This window comes from Aegilops tauschii, chromosome 1, assembly GCF_002575655.3.
Source record: "Aegilops tauschii subsp. strangulata cultivar AL8/78 chromosome 1, Aet v6.0, whole genome shotgun sequence".
In the NCBI taxonomy this organism is placed as follows: Eukaryota; Viridiplantae; Streptophyta; class Magnoliopsida; order Poales; family Poaceae; genus Aegilops; species Aegilops tauschii.
The window spans coordinates 436,588,458-436,608,099 of record NC_053035.3 but is presented as its reverse complement, the minus strand read 5'-3'; the positions used below and the strand labels follow the sequence as shown (position 1 = coordinate 436,608,099).

At 44.3% G+C, this 19,642-nt stretch overlaps 1 non-coding gene across 1 annotated transcript; it reads left to right on the top strand.

Moving 5' to 3' along the window:
* The first annotated feature begins 1,137 nt into the window (after nucleotides 1–1,137).
* TRNAD-GUC (transfer RNA aspartic acid (anticodon GUC)) lies at nucleotides 1,138–1,209 on the top strand. Its single transcript has one exon. It is a non-coding gene; the product is annotated as a tRNA-Asp (tRNA).
* Nucleotides 1,210–19,642: the final 18,433 nt, after the last annotated feature.

The following is a 19,642-nucleotide window of genomic DNA, read 5'->3' as shown; positions in this document are numbered from 1 at the left end:
CGCTGCGGAGTTTCGGCGACGGGCGCGTGTGGATGGATACGTGCAGGATGGTGGCGTTGTCTGGCGCCGTGGTGGCGTCGACGGCAGCTAGACCGGGCAAGGTAGATGCAGCAGTACAGTACTGAAGATGGAGTGGTGGCAGGTGGCTGCGGTGGCCTCATACCCGGCAGGTGTCCTGGTTGAGGAGTGCGCCGGACTGGTGGGTGCCCCATACCTGGCAGGCGTCCTGGTTGGGACCTCAGGTCTTAGAGGTTAGGTTTGGCTGCGAGATCTGTTTGGTATTATGTCTAGACTATCAGCATCCCTTCATCAACTGGATAGGAGTAGCGACAGATGTTGTCTAGACGGTGGCTTTAGTCTTACTGGTGTATGATTTTGTAAGGTCTTGTATGAATAATTAATAAAATGACTGCTTGCATCGTCCAGATGCAGAGGCCGGGGTCCTCCTCCATTTAAAAAAAAACATAAGTAATATACAAGTTATTTCCCACACGCAAAAAAGGGCAGATTGGGTGAAGGGTGTTTGTAAGTGAACCAAAACACCGATATCCCTCCAAGTTGAAGTACCAGCTAATCAGATGCCTAGAAAAGTGCCCCCTCTACCTTGGAAGCTTTACTGCATTATGCGCTTGGACTGTGGCGGTGAGCATTGCATCTCTAGGCCAACCCCAGCCTTCTTCACCACGTCCCAAGATCGAGCCTGCCAAAGCTCTGCGTGGACGTCCATAGCCCCGACAAGTCGTGGTGCTCGGTCCCTGCGTTCAGGACAGGGGTAGGGTTATTATTACGGTGGTGGAGCACGCACGGGTCCCTGGCGCACGACTGCACGAGAAAGATGTCTCCAGTCGGGGAGTTCATGATGGAGAAGCCTAAGCCTGGACCTGGCGTGCGAGAAAGATGGCTTCCAGTGGGGGCGTTCATGACGGAGAAGCGGCATATCACGTGGAATGCGGTGCTGCTACTGCTTCTGCGACGCATGAAAAAAGGAAGGTGACCTTTTCATTTTTGCAGTGATGAATAAGGAGACTTTGTATGTGGCGGAATATAGAAGGCAACGTGCTTCGCTGCTTGGTCAGGCCTGAAGCAACTAGTTATTGTCCGTTAATTAAGCTTTCCATTCGATCAAAGCACAAGCAAGTCGTTGTAGTATAGTGGTAAGTATTCCCGCCTGTCACGCGGGTGACCCGGGTTCGATCCCCGGCAACGGCGTATTTTTTTCGTTTTCTCCGTCCTGCGGTTCTCTTTTTGTGTTCGAGCGCCGTCGTTCTATTCAGCGCCAAGACATGGAAGCAACGCAGGTTAAGGTCCCCCCGTATAAACATGGTACAATCGGCATTGAAAGTAAAATAATTTGTGTGATGTTCGTATACTTAAACATCACTAGAAATTTGAGGATACCCTAAAAAACTAGAGTTATTATGATAAAGAAAAATGAGACCAACCCTCGTTGACATTTTCTATAGGAGAAACTCCACAGACCACAAGCACCGCGTGTCCGAGGCGGGACTCGAACTCGGGTGGGCTAACAGCAACCCCAGCAGCCCAGCCCACGTGTCGACGCCCCGTGCTCAACTAGAGTTATGATTAAGAGTACTAGAGATTTGAGAATACTCTAAAAAATAGAGGTATGAGGATATTACGAGATTTTTCTAAGCGAATGTCGCCATGTCTAGCTTTATGGATTTGCAAACGCAGTTACAAACCATAAAGACATTGGGATCATCGATCCAATTACACGGGACTTTGTGCCTCAAAAGTCAAAACTATCATCAAAACTGTGGGCAAACTAGTCGTAATTACGTCACCATAGCTCTCGTTGGTTTGTGATAAGCAGATTGGCAGCAAGATCAGAACTCTAAGGCCTACTAGCAAGGACACATGGCACCACGAGCTACCCTCTTTGTACTCTATCTTCAACTATCTCGATGGTCGAAGAACCTTCTCGCGGATACACCCCAAGACCAAGGAAGTATCGGATCTAATCCCAACCTCTAGCCTTCCCTCCATGCGCATGGTCGGCATGTCAGGGAGGAGGGACTAGGCCAAGACAAAAATTCTCGATAAGCTTGGGGCCGCCTATCTCGAGATGGAATGCGTCAAGCGAGATTGGAGATGAAGTAGCATATAAAACGGTCCTCCAAAATCCGACAACTGAAACTCTTATGGTGACCAGTATCATCTGGGCAAGGTATTGGAGGATCTCAAGTCATTAGCTTTTAACACTCGATCTCTACGAGATCAGGTCACGAACGTTGAGATGCAAATCGACGTGGACCGACTAGCTATCATAAAAAGGGTGCACCTAAAACCCAAGGATAGAGAAACGATACGAACGCACCTAAACCTCATTATAGGCCCAGGCATCTAATGGGTCTTGAGTCATGCGGCGCCAGAGTAGGCACTCGTAAGGGATAATGGGCAGGCGCGTTTCTTTAGAGATTCTATGGTTGTAGTTGCACATCATAACTGTAGGATCACTTGATCGGTTTGTATCCCTTGAATATGAGAATGATACAAACTACCATATACCATGATAGTTCAAATGGATCTTAAATTGGATAGTCAGTTCAAATGATACAAATTTCTAGATTTCTGGTTGAAAGGGCTTCAAATTTTGCACTAAATTTTACAAACTTCTGGGGTGTTGGGGCCGGGGGGGGGTTTAAGTTGACCAAAACTGCCAAGTGACTACTATTCTTCATGCAAGGTGTCATCGCCTCTTGCTTTTAGGCACACAATTCAAGGAGAAGATGTAGACTCCATGCAACATCCCATCGCCTCTTGTGTGCGGTAGTTAGGCGTTTCTCCCTATGAACATCCCCAACAAGGGTATGTCGATGCCTGATACGTCTCCAACGTATCTATAATTTATAAAGTATTCATGCTATTATATTATCCATCTTAGATGTTTTATATGCATTTATATGATATTTTATATGATTTTTGGGACTAACCTATTAACCTAGAGCCCAGTGCCAGTTTCTGTTTTTTTCCTTGTTTTTGAGATTTACATAAAAGGAATACCAAACGGAGTCCAATTGACGTGCCAATTTTTGATGATTTTTCTGGACCAAAAGAAGCCCCCGGAGTAAAAGAGTTGGGCCAAGACAGTCCCGGGCTGCCCACGAGGGTGGGGGGCGCACCCACCCCCCCTGGGCGTGGGCCCCTGCCTCGTGGACAACCCGGAGACCCCCCTGACGTGAGACCTATGCCAAAAAATCCTATAAATACTGAAACCTCCAGAAAATAACCTAGATCGGGAGTTCCTCCGCCGCAAGCCTCTGTAGCCACCAAAAACCAATCGGGACCCTGTTCCGGCACCCTGCCGGAGGGGGGATCCCTCACCGGTGGCCATCTTCATCATCCCGGCGCTCTCCATGACGAGGAGGGAGTAGTTCACCCTCGGGGCTGAGGGTATGTACCAGTAGCTATGTGTTTGATCTCTCTCTCTCTCTCTCTCTCTCTCTCTCTCTCTCTCGTGTTCTTGATTCGGCACGATCTTGATGTACCGCGAGCTTTGCTATTATAGTTGGATCTTATGATGTTTCTCCCCCTCTACTCTCTTGTAATGGATTGAGTTTTCCCTTTGAAGTTATCTTATCAGATTGAGTCTTTAAGGATTTGAGAACACTTGATGTATGTCTTGCATGTGCTTATCTGTGGTGACAATGGGATATCACGTGATTCACTTGATGTATGTTTTGGTGATCAACTTGCGGGTTCAGTGACCTTGTGAACTTATGCATAGGGGTTGGCACACGTTTTCGTCTTGACTCTCCGGTAGAAACTTTGGGGCACTCTTTGAAGTACTTTGTGTTGGTTGAATAGATGAATCTGAGATTGTGTGATGCATATCGTATAATCGTACCCACGGATACTTGAGGTGACATTGGAGTATCTAGGTGACATTAGGGTTTTGGTTGATTTGTGTCTTAAGGTGTTATTCTAGTACGCACTCTATGATAGATCGAACGGAAAGAATAGCTTCGTATTATTTTACTACGGACTCTTGAATAGATCGATCAGAAAGGATAACTTTGAGGTGGTTTCGTACCCTACAATAATCTCTTCGTTTGTTCTCCGCTATTAGTGACTTTGGAGTGACTTTTTGTTGCATGTTGAGGGATATTTATATGATCCAATTATGTTATTTTTGTTGAGAGAACTTGCACTAGTGAAAGTATGAACCCTAGGCCTTGTTTCAACGCATTGCAATACCGTTTGTGCTCACTTTTATCAATAGTTACCTTGCTGTTTTTATAATTTCAGATTACAAAAACCTATATCTACCATCCATATTGCACTTGTATCACCATCTCTTCGCTGAACTAGTGCACCTATACAATTTACCATTGTATTGGGTGTGTTGGGGACACAAGAGACTCTTTGCTATTTGGTTGCAGGGTTGTTTGAGAGAGACCATCTTCATCCTACGCCTCCCACGGATTGATAAACCTTAGGTCATCCACTTGAGGGAAATTTTCTACTGTCCTACAAACCTCTGCACTTGGAGGCCCAACAACGTCTACAAGGAGAAGGTTGCGTAGTAGACATCAAGCTCTTTTCTGGCGCCGTTGCCGGGGAGGTTAGTGCTTGAAGGTATATCTTTAGATCTTGCAATCGAATCTTTTTGTTTCTTGTTTTATCACTAGTTTAGTCTACAAAAGAAAACTACAAAAAATGGAATTAAGGGTGCCTCATATGCTTCATCTTTTTAATGTCTTTCGTGAAAATGATGGGAAGGAAAATTGTGCTCAAGTACTAGAAGAAGAATTACATAGAATGCTTGGAATAAAATATGTGAATGATGAGCATGATTGCAATGTTGTTAGTATGATTTCTTTGAATACCCATGATGCTAATGATATGCAAAGCCACAAGCTTGGGGATGCTATGTTTGATGAAGATGATATGTTTAGTCCCCCAAGTTTTGATGAGCAAATTTATTATGATGAAAGCATGCCTCCTATTTATGATGATTATTGTGATGACACGTATGCTATAAAGAATAAAGATAACCATGAAACTTGTCATCATGATTTTAATTTTCAATTGGATTATGCTTTACATGATAGTTATTTTGTTGAGTTTGCTCCCACTATTCCGAATGAGAAGAATTTTGCTTATGTGGAGAGTAGTAAATTTTCTATGCTTGTAGATCATGAAAAGAATGCTTTATGTGATGGTTATATTGTTGAATTTATTCATGATGCTACTGAAAATTATTATGAGGGAGGAACATATGCTTGTAGGAATTGCAATAATATCAAGTTTCCTCTCTATGTGCTTAAAGTTTTAAAGTTATGCTTGTGTTGCCTTCCTATGCTAGTTGATTATTGTTCCCATCAGTTGTTTGCTCACAAAATCCCTATGCATAGGAAGCGGGTTAGACTTAAATGTGCTAGTCATATTCTTCATGATGCTCTCTTTATGTTTCAATTCTTATGTCTTATGTAAGCATCATTGAAATCATCATGCCTAGCTAGGGGCGATAAACGTTAGAGCTTGTTGGGAGGCAACCCAATTTTATTTTAGTTTTTTGCTTTTTGGTTCTGTTTAGTAATAAATATTTGATCTAGCCTCTGGTTAGATGTAGTTTTATGTTTTAATTAGTGTTTGTGCCAAGTAAGACCTATAGGATCTTCTTGGATGATAGTTATTTGATCTTGCTGAAAATTCCAGAAACTTTCTGTTCACGAAAACAATTGTTTAAAATCACAGAAACGTGATAAAATACTGATTCCAATTGCAGTAGATCAATAAACAAATTATCTAGGTCGTCCTATTTTGGTAGATGTTTCTGAGTTCCATAAGTTTGCGTTAGTTACAGAGTACTACAGACTGTTCTGTTTTTGACAGATTCTGTTTTTCGTGTGTTGTTTGCTTATTTTTATGACTCTATGGCTAGTAAAATAGTTTATAAACCATAGAGAAGTTGGAATACAGTAGGTTTAACACCAATATAAATAAAGAATGATTTCATTACAGTACCTTGAAGTGGTGTTTTGTTTTCTTTCGCTAACGGAGCTTACGAGTTTTCTATTGAGTTTTGTGTTGTGAAGTTTTCAAGTTTTGGGTGAAGATTCGATGGACTATGGAATAAGGAGTGGCAAGAGACTAAGCTTGGGGGTTCCCAAGGCACCCCAAGGTAATATTCAAGGACAACCAAAAACCTAAGCTTGGGGATGCCCCGGATGGCATCCCCTCTTTCGTCTTCGTTCATCGTTAACTTTACTTGGAGCTATATTTTTATTCACCACATCATATGTGTTTTGCTTGGAGCGTCATTTTATTTTGGTAGTATTTGCTTGATGTTATTTAGAATAATGTTTTGCATCTCTATTTTCAATAAAAATGTCAAGGATAGCCTTTGCCATGCTTATTTTGCAAGTATACATGTTGCTGGTTGAAAACAGAAAGTTTACCGCTGTTGCAAAAATTCCCTAGAAAAGTCAGAATGTGATAAAATGTTACCTTTTGCATAATAACCTCTGATAAATTTACTACAGTGGGAATTTTATTTCATAATTTTTGGAGTTAGGGAAGTATGACGAATCTTGCATTCTTTACAGACTGTACTGTTTTGGCAGATTGCTGTTATGTTTGCATTGTTTGCATTTGTTTGGTTGATTAATGATTCTATTTGAGGATAGGACTATTAAATATGTAGAGGCATTTAGTATGCAATGTTGAATAATAATTTTTGTGATTTGTTACAATAGAGAATGATAAGGTTTTTGCATTGGTTTATACTAACTTATCTCACGAGTTCTTGTTGAGTTTGGTGTGGATGAAGCTTTCGAGATTTAGGAAACCAAGATATAAAAGGAATTAAGGAGACACAAAAGCTCAAGCTTGGGGATGCCCAAGGCACCCCAAGATAATATTTCAAGAAGTCTCAAGCATCTAAGCTTGGGGATGCCCCGGTAGGCATCCCACCTTTCTTCTTCAACAATTATCGGTTAGTATCGGTTGAGCCTCAGTTTTTGCTTCTTCACATGATGAGTGCTATCCTTGAAGTGTCGTTTTATTTTGTTTTGCTTGCTGTTTGAATAATATCCTAAGATCTGAAATTCTTAAATGAGAGAGAGTCTTCACAAAGCTACATACTACTTATTGATCTTCACTTATATCTTTTTGGAGTAGTTTGTCATTTACTCGTTTGCTTCACTTATATCCTATGAGTAAATAGTTGAATGAGCGAATATCATAAATCTGAAATTATATATGTTTCATATGCTTATCCCATGGGGAGTAATGCCTTCACATATAAAAAGTAGAGGTGGTAAATTTTTTGAAGGTTAGCAAACATTGTATTGGTAACTTGAACAATTCATGAAAGAATATTGAAGGAAGAGAGATTTCACATATAAATATACTATCTTGGACATCTTCTATGATTGTGAGCCCCATTAATTATTTTCAAACCTGAGCAAATTAGTTGAAGTTGGACAAGGAAGACAACATAATGAGTTATGCTTGGGTATATTTGTATAAGTTATATTGTTATGGATCCTCTAACATGTGGTGCTTGCTATTTAGAATCCTTTGCTAGCCAAAATATCTGTACTAAGCGGGAATACTGCTTGTGCATCCAAATTCCTTGAACCAAGTTTCTTCCATGAGTGTCCACCATATCTACCTATATGCGGTATTTACCTGCCGTTCCAAGTAAATTTGCATGTGCCAAACTCTAAACCTTCAAATAATAATCTGTTTTGTATGCCTGAATCGCTCATGTAGTGACTAGGGGCTGTCAGTATCTTCCATGCTAGGTGGATTATTCTCACGATGAGTGGACTCCGCTCATCATTCACGAGAAAATGGCTGGTAACTGGGATGCCTAGTCCTATGATCAAAAGATCAAAAACAATTCGCAAATAATTTAAACAAACTCCCCCAGGATTGTTGAAAGTTGGACGGCACCCGTTGTTTCGGACAAGCCGTGGAGTGTGATTGTTGGTGGAGGGGGAGTAAAATCTTTACCTTTCTGTTTGGGAACTGCCTATAATGTATCTAGTATGGAAGATATTGGGAACTCTTGGTCATTATGTTGACAATGAAAGCATACCTCTCAAAATTATTTTCATCTCTGTTTTAGCTTCGAGCTCTGGCACCTCTGCAAATCCCTGCTTCCCTCTGCGAAGGGACTATCTTTTACTTTTATGCAAGAGTCAGTAGTATTCCTTCTCATTCCAACCTACTCTTTAGTTGGCAAGCATCATGTGGTGGAGAAAGATCTAAGCATATATGGCCATTCAAATATATTTGATCATGAATTATTATTGTTGACAATTATCTATATGATAAATAAGTTGGGAGGCGAAACATTAAGCCCCTATCTTTCTCTGTGTTCAATGGATGCTATTTGTTCTAAAAATATGCTTTGAGTGGTAGCAATCATGGAAGACTATATGATAGTTGAGTATGTGGGATTTGCTAAATCAAAGCTCTTACATAGACCCTTCCTGAAAATAAGATGAATTGCAATTGTTTGATGACTGAGAACTGTTTGTTAGTTTTCAAGAAAGTTTATGGTCTATACTTTAACATGTGAATAGCTTGTTACTTGATCATGAGAAGCTTTATGATATGAGCTACTGTTATGACATATAATGATGCTAGAAAAAGTGATTGGAACTATCATTGATCAAACTTATGCACTTGCTAGCATTCACACTTCATAAATTGTTTCTTTTAACATTTACCTACTCGAGGACGAGCAGGAATTAAGCTTGGGGATGCTGATACGTCTCCAACGTATCTATAATTTATGAAGTATTCATGCTATTATGTGACGCCCCCGATTTGACCGTATACTAATCATGCACGCAAATGTGTACGACCAAGATCAGGGACTCACGGGAAGATATCACAACACAACTCTAAAACATAAATAAGTCATACAAGCATCATAATACAAGCCAGGGGCCTCGAGGGCTCGAATACAAGTGCTCGATCACAGACGAGTCAGCGGAAGCAACAATATCTGAGTACAGACATAAGTTAAACAAGTTTGCCTTAAGAAGGCTAGCACAAAAGTAGCAACGATCGAAAAGGCAAGGCCTCCTGCCTGGGACCTCCTAACTACTCCTCGAAGCCGAACTCCATGTAGAATCATCCTCGGGATCTCTAGCTCCTGGACTCCAGCATCTGGTTGCGATAATCCGGTATAGAAAAAGGGAAAAGAGGGAGAAAAGCAACCGTGAGTACTCATCCAAAGTACTCGCAAGCAAGGAGCTACACTACATATGCATTGGTATATGTGTAAAGGGCCATATCAGTGGACTGAACTGCAGAATGCCAGAATAAAAGGGGGATAGCTAGTCCTATCGAAGACTACGCTTCTGGCAGCCTCCATCTTGCAGCATGTAGAAGAGAGTAGATTGAAGTCCTCCAAGTAGCATCGTATAGCATAATCCTACCCGGCGATTCCCTCCTCGTCGCCCTGTTAGAGAGCGATCACCGGGTTGTATCTGGCACTTGGAAGGGTGTATTTTATTCAGTATCCAGTTCTAGTTGTCATAAGGTCAAGGTACAACTCCGGGTCGTCCTTTTACCGAGGGACACGGCTATTCGAATAGATAAACTTCCCTGCAGGGGTGCACCACATAACCCAACACGCTCGATCCCAATTGGCCGGACACACTTTTCTGGGTCATGCCCGGCCTCGTAAGATCAACACGTCGCAGCCCCACCTAGGCTCAACAGAGAGGTCAGCACGCCGGTCTAAACCTATGCGCGCAGGGGTCTGGGCCCATCGCCCTATGCACACCTGCACGTTGCGTACGCGGCCGGAAGCAGACCTAGCCCCCTTAATACAAGCGCGAGCTTACGGTCCAATGCGGCGTGCGCCACTCAGTCGCTGACGTCAAAAGAGCTTCGGCTGATACCACGACGTCGGGATACCCATAACTACTCCCGCGTAGATGGTTAGTGCGTATAGACCAAATGGCCAGACTCAGATCAAATACCAAGATCTCGTTAAGCGTGTTAAGTATCCGCGAACGCCGACCAGGGCCAGGCCCACCTCTCACCTAGGCGGTCTCAACCTGCCCTGTCGCTCCGCCACAAAGATCCACTCGCGGGTACTCCTATGAGCCGACCCGACTTTAGTCATCACATGTGTCATGTATATAGTGTATATAGTATATACCCGTGATCACCGCCCAGGTGATCACGGCCCGATAGTATAGCACAGCAGATGGACAAGAATGTAGGGCCACTGATGGAAAACTAGCATCCTATACTAAGCATGTAGGATTGCAGGTAAAGGTAACAACTGTAGCATCAATGACAGGCTATGCACCAGGATAGGATTAACGGAAAGCAGTAACATGCTACACTACTCTAATGCAAGCAGTATAGAGAAGAATAGGCGATATCTGGTGATCAAGGGGGGGGGGGCTTGCCTGGTTGCTCTAGCAAGTAGGAGGGGTCGTCAACTCCGTAGTCGAACTGGGCAGCAACAGTGTCGGTCTCGTAGTCTACCGGAGAGAAGAGGGGGAAGAAACAGTAAATACAATGCAAACATAAGCATGATGATGCGTGACATGACAATGAGCAGTGCGAGGTGTGCCCTAACGCGACAGTAGGTGGTACCGGCGAAGGGGGGGAACATCCGGGAAGGTATTCCCGATGTTTTGCGTTTTCGGACAGACGGACCGGAGGGGGAAAGTTGCTAGTTCGATAGGTTAGGGAGGTGTGGTGGACGAACGGACTGCGTATTCGGATTCGTCTCGTCGTTCTGAGCAACTTTCATGTAGAAAACATTTTCATCCGAGTTACGGTTTAAAAGATATGAATTTCCAAAGATTATTTGAATTTCTGGAATTATTTGAATTTAGCAAAAATGAATTATGACGTCAGCATGAGGTAACACTGACGTCAGCAGGTCAACAGGTCGGCTGACGAGTCAAACCAGACAGGTGGGTCCAGTGGGACCCACATGTCAGCCTCTGTTAGTCTAACAGTAATTTAAACTAAACTAACAGTCTAATTAGAGGGGTGGGCCCCATATGTCAGTGAGTGTTTAATCTAACAAATTAATTTTATTTATAAAAACAATTGTTAGACTAATTAACAGAGGGGGGCCCGCATGTCAGTGACTGGGAGCCACCCAGTCAGCACGTTGACCGCGGTCAACAAGTCAAGGGGGGCCCTGGGGGCCGTGTTTAGTGGCTGTGAGGTGGGGCCCGGAGGGCCACGTCGGCGGGCGGCGCCGGAGACACGCCGGGGACCATCTCCGTGGCGGAGCATCACCGGAAAAACGCTACGGGGCACGGGGAGAGGTGCGGCTAGGCGCGTTCGATCGAGCGTCCGACGCCGCATCGATCTACGTCGGTCCCGTGGGCTAACTCGGCCGGAGTGGCGCGCTACATCGACGGCGGTGTCGACCGTGGCGGACGCCGGTGTTCTGGTGTCATCGCGAACAACGACAGAGGCTGCGACATGCCCAAAAGAGGGGTCCAACGGGGTCCTAGAGGTGCCCGGAGCACGACTACGAGCTCGGTTGAGCACTTTATCGTCGGTAGCGACGGCGACGAGCACCGCGGTGGAGTAAAGCTCGGGTGAAAATGGAAGTGGCGGCTACGGGCATCTACGAGCAGCGCTGAGAGAGGGGAAAGGAGAGACTGCTCACCGGGGAGGCACACGGAGGCCACGGTGGTGGCTTAGGAGCAGCAGGGCGTCGGCAATCGGCGGAGGAGCGCCGGCGACCGTAGGCGCGGAAGAACTCGATTCCGGGGCTGTGGTGGCGCCGAGCTCGAACCCTTGGTCAGAGATGGAGTAGAGGAAGCAGGCGGAGCTGTTGGACTCCTCGGCGAGGCGCGGGGAGCATGGTGGCCGCGTTAATGGCGAACGGCGGCGATGATGGTGTTCGGGCGAGATGGAAAAGCGAGGGAGAGGAGCAGGCGGGGGAGAAAGATCTCGAGGGTTGACGACGAGGCCTAGGGGACTCGTCCTTATCCCCTCGGCGATGTGGCGGCTTGGGGCGGCGAGCAGGTCAGGCGGGGACGGCGAGGGGCGTGCACCCTCGGTCGGTTGAACAGAAGAGGAGGGGGAAGACGACAAAGGGAGGGGGGAGGTGCTGGGCCGCTGGACCGATTCGGCCGGCTAAGGCCCAGGGGCAGGGGGTGGATCTCTCTCTCTCTCACCTCTTCTTTTACATTTTTTTAACTTTTCTGTTTTCTTTTATTTTCAGAAAGCAAAATAGTTTTATAAAAAAACTAATCTTGCACCTAAAATACCAATTTAACTTAGGTCACTGCTATAATTAGCTTGGCACCAAAATAAAGTAGTTTAGTATTTTAACCAATTAGAAAGGCAATTAAATTATCGGCTAGGACATTGTTTTATTTAGTTTAGGGTAGTGAAACACCTTATAAAAATGTTGGTTCACCACCAATAGTAACAAATGATTATTAGCCACATGATGAACATTTTAGATTTCATGTTTGTGAAATTTTGAATTTCACTTAGTAATTGAATTTGAATTTGAATTTTGAATCGGTTTTTTGAACTAACCCGAGATTAACTAAAGTGATCATGGTGACGTGGCATTGTTAACAGAGGTTTACTGTAGCTTAATTATCCGGGCGTCACAATTCTCCTCCACTACAAGAAATCTCGTCCCGAGATTTAAGCGGTGGGGTAAGGGGGAAAAACTAGGTTACGAAATTCTAATGATTCTCCTCGGTCTTGGTTGCTCTTCTCGAAGAGGTTGATCCATTACATTGATGTCTTCATTCTGCTGTTTCAGGTCATCATGATGAAGTTGTCGTCCTTTCTTCGGGAACTCCATCGTACTTACGACAGAGTAAGGGGGGTATTCTGGAAGAACGGACCTCTGCAAGGTTTACTATCTGGTCAATATCATCGGGGAAGGTGGCGGAAAGTAACTCTCGAACTAAATCTTAAGAAAAAAAACCGAGAGCAAGTAAGAAAGTACCATGAGAAGTTTCAAACAGGTAGGCAATCGTTCGAAGCCTGAAACAAAGTGTGAAAGGGGTTCAAAGCAATCGGAATAAGTATTATGTCTGATGCCAGTATAGATCAGTAGGATGGTGGCCCGTGAACTACATACAAAGTCAAGCTCTAGGAATAACTTTGGTAACAAGGTGTACAGGAGAGTCAGGTTTCGATCCTGTGGAACTGTGGGTTATGGGCCCACCATGTGGGTTAAAAGTAGGAAGGCGGAGACGTCTTGCGTGATCATGCAAGCAAGGCATGTCAGAGGGTAGCCTGTCAGTTATGACGGCAACAACGTCGGTACCAAGGGTGAGGGACGAAGAGAACCATTTTCCTGCTCGTTGAACGAGGTGGACCAGTAGGCAAAGTTCTCGTCCATCAGTGGTTAACGAAATGTCACCAACAATATTAACAGGGTCTTGCTGACAGAGTTGTACACCGAGGTGTTTACATAAGCAGGAGAATATTACTGCTTAGATCATATAGATCACCAGAAAGGTTAAACCAAACAATGGAAAGGAAAATATGATTATCAGATTAAACAGAAGAATGGAAAGGAAAATGTATTAAAACACATATTTCAAGGGTATATTCTTCCCAAGGGTAAGCAGAGCATGATATCCATGACGGGATATAACGTAGAAAACTCTTTAGGTAAGGGGAAGGAAATTTCATGACATTACCCATACAACGGTGTTTGGATAATTGAGCAGGAAACAATTAGCTTTGGGCTTCAAATGTTCCTGTTGAAAACCAGAGTACCATAGACATGCTTTGAGATAGCATTGACATGGTCAACAGGTGAAGATCAGAATTTGGAAACAAATAGGATCAATCAGGAACAACTTATAGAATAAGTCTTACAATTTCTCATGGAAGAATAGCTAACCTTGCTAAAAGGGAAAACTTATAACAATAGGTCCTCCGGCCAGGTGTGTTAGGCATGACATCACCTTACCGGGTCGTAAATAGACCAATGTTACAACTCTTGGAAATATGTTCCAACCATCATATCTGACCGAGATTCAGATCTGATTGGTGTCAGGATACCTCAGACTCAGGATGTCTGAGAAGAAAAGTGCAACACAAATTGACAGGATGACATTGTAAGATTCTTGGGAAATGAACTATGAAAGCAAGTTCCGAAACCAGAGTTCATCATTAAACCAAAGAGAGGGTTAGGAGGTGGCTGATGGACTCAGCGACATTCCATTGAGATTTCCAAAAGATGGATTTCCACAACTATGTGAACAAGGAGATAACATTAGCTAGATCGAATGACTTAATGATGTATGCTCGAGGAAAACATACACAGTTAAACATTGGTTGAAATGTGCACCCGAAATATGGGCTAGGTAGCACGATCAACGTTCGAATGATGATTCATTAAGCCATAGACGTAGAATGAAACTATAGACCAATAACTTCAAAGCAATAGGGTTGCTAGAAGTTTAGAATTTACACGTCACAGACCATTTGTCGGTATTCGTTTAGAAACAACGCGGGGACCAAGAAAGAATGGTGATGGTGAGAAGTATCACTGCACCAAGAATTCTTAAGAGGTGGAGTAATGCTCACGACATTCTTGACATCAAAGATGGTAATACTCCACGGTAGAACATAACATAGGTTGGATAGCAGGGAAATCAAGATACAACACAAAATATGAACAAGTTTGTGTTGAGGGGAGGCAAGAATGTTGTCGATGATAACACAATTCATCGAGGGGCAAGGATGGTATTTCGAATTCGATAGATATCTTGGAAGAGCTCAGAATGTTGATGCTGTTCACGACACATTTGTAGCGAGAATTTATGAAGAGGTAATCGATCGGCGATGACATCAAGTCAAGGGAATGATGAAGCGAAAAGTTATTGGAACCAGGGGTACGACACAAACTTGAAATCAAGCTTGTTGTTCAAGGCGAACTAATATGATGAGGAAGATCGATGTAAGCTTAGCTCATCGTCAAAAATTGTGCTTCGGGAAGAAGGACCATGTAGCACAGTTATAATTTAGCACGATAATGATATAGCCGATAAGGCTAGGGATGACGTGATCGAGTACGAACTCGTAAACAAAGGAGATTATTAAGAGTTGTTTAATCATGATGCGGACTCGATCCAGTTATCGATGTCCTTGAGTGTTTAATAACTCTGAGCCCGTGAAAAATTGGAATCCATGGGAATGTAATACTTGATGGAGAACTCATAAGAAGTTATGCAGTTCCGTGATAATCTCGAGATACCAGGGGGTAATACTCGACGACAAACCAAAGTAGAGGTTGGACTGGGGTATTGCTCTTACAGAAGACAAGTGCTTAAACTTGCACGAGAAATGGTATTTAAAGGAGAACATGGTCGGAACGACGTCCATGGATACCAGATGAACTTATTACAAGGGGACAATTATTTTAAGAGAAGCTTCCATGATAAGGTATACATCGTGTCCATGGGCATGAACACAAAGTTCAAGGTCGACTCCCACTTCTTCAATGCATAACCTTTCATTCACTTCTCGCGTTTGATGAAGTTGCAGTGTGGAAATTTTTTATCTGGCAAAATACCAAAAGAGTATGACTCATGAAAACTTTCGAGTTCACACGTACTATGAAAGGCATAGGTTCAACCCATCAGGGCTTTTTAGAACATATACCACGAACTTCAGAGTAAATAATACAAGCTCGAAAGTAGAGTATGGTTCACAAGGCAGAGGATACAATTTACCAAGGCATCATGTATCCGAGGAAAAGCTCACCAGCTTATTTAATATGGAGGACATTGTCGGATAAAATCCGACAAAAGGGTCTGGTGGTCCCCAAGGGATCTGATGTGAGCACCAGTACTCAACCAGAGGAAGAAAGAATGCAAGGAGATCAGACTATAGAAACAACTGACTAACTCAAAAGCTCAAATGCAAAGGAATTATGAATTCCAAGACAAGGGATCAGAAGCAATGCTCTGATTAGGGATGGATAAGTTGAATAGCTTTAGGGGTACAATCGATGACGATTTGATTGGTCGAGATCCAGCTCATGTTAAAGATGTCTGAGCCGGAAGGATGAATTCTAGGATCTGATTGAGGATTGCGAGCATTCGCATCATATTGAATCAATGGACTCAAAAATATAATGACAAAGGGTGCCAATAAGATTTCGAGGTTTATGGGATTAATCATAATGCTAGTAAGCAAGAATTTCAAGAGCAACAGGCTCCTGAAGATTTTCGGAAGATGGAATGATATTTTGAACACTTTTGTGAAATACTTGAATCAACTGGGGATGAGCGGATACTCGGTAAGTGCGAGGATTATCCGTAGGGGTATTCAAGTGACAAAGAACAGCAGGGTAGTAAGCTCAAGGGATTCTCGGAATAACAGAGAGAATTTCGGGGTATCTTGTAATAACAAGATCATCTGGGAAACATTGTATGAATGGCGAGTATACGTGGTTATCCATAGGAGTTTATCGATGAAAGGGAATTGTAAAAGCGATGAACACAAGTTCTCGGGTTGTCAGCGGAGAGTATCTTCAGGGTCTTCACGTGCAACAGACGATCATCAGTAATAAGGGGCTCTCCGGGTGAAAGTGATAACGAGATCCTAATATTAGATTTAGTAAAATCATTTAACCCCAATAGAAGAGAGATCAGAGTCCCAGAGTATAGGCAAGGAGTAAAAGATCCTAATATCACCCAATGGCGACGTGGGCCCGTAAGCCACACAGCCATGTTAGTAAAAGTTTTTGCAATGTCTAGACTCGACTTCGGCCAAGGAGTATGGAAGGGGGATTCCTACAGGCAGTCGGCTCTGATACCAACTTGTGACGCCCCCGATTTGACCGTACACTAATCATGCACGCAAATGTGTACGACCAAGATCAGGGACTCACGGGAAGATATCAGAACACAACTCTAAAACATAAATAAGTCATACAAGCATCATAATACAAGCTAGGGGCCTCGAGGGCTCGAATACAAGTGCTCGATCACAGACGAGTCAGCGGAAGCAACAATATCTGAGTACAGACATAAGTTAAACAAGTTTGCCTTAAGAAGGCTAGCACAAAAGTAGCAACGATCGAAAAGGCAAGGCCTCCTGCCTGGGACCTCCTAACTACTCCTCGAAGCCGAACTCCATGTAGAATCATCCTCGGGATCTCTAGCTCCTGGACTCCAGCATCTGGTTGCGATGATCCGGTATAGAAAAAGGGAAAAGAGGGAGAAAAGCAACCGTGAGTACTCATCCAAAGTACTCGCAAGCAAGGAGCTACACTACATATGCATTGGTATATGTGTAAAGGGCCATATCAGTGGACTGAACTGCAGAATGCCAGAATAAAAGGGGGATAGCTAGTCCTATCGAAGACTACGCTTCTGGCAGCTCCATCTTGCAGCATGTAGAAGAGAGTAGATTGAAGTCCTCCAAGTAGCATCGTATAGCATAATCCTACCCGGCGATCCCCTCCTCGTCGCCCTGTTAGAGAGCGATCACCGGGTTGTATCTGGCACTTGGAAGGGTGTATTTTATTCAGTATCCAGTTCTAGTTGTCATAAGGTCAAGGTACAACTCCGGGTCGTCCTTTTACCGAGGGACACGTCTATTCGAATAGATAAACTTCCCTGCAGGGGTGCACCACATAACCCAACACGCTCGATCCCAATTGGCCGGACACACTTTTCTGGGTCATGCCCGGCCTCGTAAGATCAACACGTCGCAGCCCCACCTAGGCTCAACAGAGAGGTCAGCACGCCGGTCTAAACCTATGTGCGCAGGGGTCTGGGCCCATCGCCCTATGCACACCTGCACGTTGCGTACGCGGCCGGAAGCAGACCTAGCCCCCTTAATACAAGCGCGAGCTTACGGTCCAATGCGGCGCGCGCCACTCAGTCGGCAATCGGCGGAGGAGCGCCGGCGACCGTAGGCGCGGAAGAACTCGATTCCGGGGCTGTGGTGGCGCCGAGCTTGAACCCTTGGTCAGAGATGGAGTAGAGGAAGCAGGCAGAGCTGTTGGACTCCTCGGCGAGGCGCGGGGAGCATGGTGGCCGCGTTAATGGCGAACGGCGGCGATGATGGTGTTCGGGCGAGATGGAAAAGCGAGGGAGAGGAGCAGGCGGGGGAGAAAGATCTCGAGGGTTGTCGACGAGGCCTAGGGGACTCGTCCTTATCCCCTCGGCGATGTGGCGGCGTGGGGCGGCGAGCAGGTCAGGCGGGGACGGCGAGGGGCGTGCGCCCTCGGTCGGTTGAACAGAAGAGGAGGGGGAAGACGACAAAGGGAGGGGGGAGGTGCTGGGCCGCTGGACCGACTCGGCCAGCTAAGGCCCAGGGGCAGGGGGTGGATCTCTCTCTCTCTCACCTCTTCTTTTACATTTTTTTTAACTTTTCTGTTTTCTTTTATTTTCAGAAAGCAAAATAGTTTTATAAAAAAACTAATCTTGCACCTAAAATACCAATTTAACTTAGGTCACTGCTATAATTAGCTTGGCACCAAAATAAAGTAGTTTAGTATTTTTACCAATTAGAAAGGCAATTAAATTATCGGCTAGGACATTGTTTTATTTAGTTTAGGGCAGTGAAACACCTTACAAAAATGTTGGTTCACCACCAATAGTAACAAATGATTATTAGCCACATGATGAACATTTTAGATTTCATGTTTGTGAAATTTTGAATTTCACTTAGTAATTGAATTTGAATTTGAATTTTGAATCGGTTTTTTGAACTAACCCGAGATTAACTAAAGTGATCATGGTGACGTGGCATCGTTAACAGAGGTTTACTGTAGCTTAATTATCCGGGCGTCACATATTATATTATCCATCTTAGATGTTTTATATGCATTTATATGATATTTTATATGATTTTTGGGACTAACCTATTAACCTAGAGCCCAGTGCCAGTTTCTGTTTTTTCCTTGTTTTTGAGTTTTACAGAAAAGGAATACCGAACGGAGTCCAATTGACGTGCCAATTTTTGATGATTTTTTCTGGACCAAAAGAAGCCCCGGAGTAAAAGAGTTGGGCCAGGAGAGTCCCGGGCTGCCCACGAGGGTGGGGGGCGCGCCCACCCCCCTGGGCGTGGGCCCCTGCCTCGTGGACAACCCGGAGACCCCCCCTGACGTGAGACCTACGCCAAAAAATCCTATAAATACTGAAACCTCCAGAAAATAACCTAGATCGGGAGTTCCTCCGCCGCACGCCTCTGTAGCCACCAAAAACCAATCGGGACCCTGTTCCGGCACCCTGCCGGAGGGGGGATCCCTCACCGGTGGCCATCTACATCATCCCGGCACTCTCCATGACGAGGAGGGAGTAGTTCACCCTCGGGGCTGAGGGTATGTACCAGTAGCTATGTGTTTGATCTCTCTCTCTCTCTCTCTCTCGTGTTCTTGATTCGGCACGATCTTGATGTACCGCGAGCTTTGCTATTATAGTTGGATCTTATGATGTTTCTCCCCCTCTACTCTCTTGTAATGGATTGAGTTTTTCCTTTGAAGTTATCTTATCGGATTGAGTCTTTAAGGATTTGAGAACACTTGATGTATGTCTTGCATGTGCTTATCTGTGGTGACAATGGGATATCACGTGATTCACTTGATGTATGTTTTGGTGATCAACTTGCGGGTTCAGTGACCTTGTGAACTTATGCATAGGGGTTGGCACACGTTTTCGTCTTG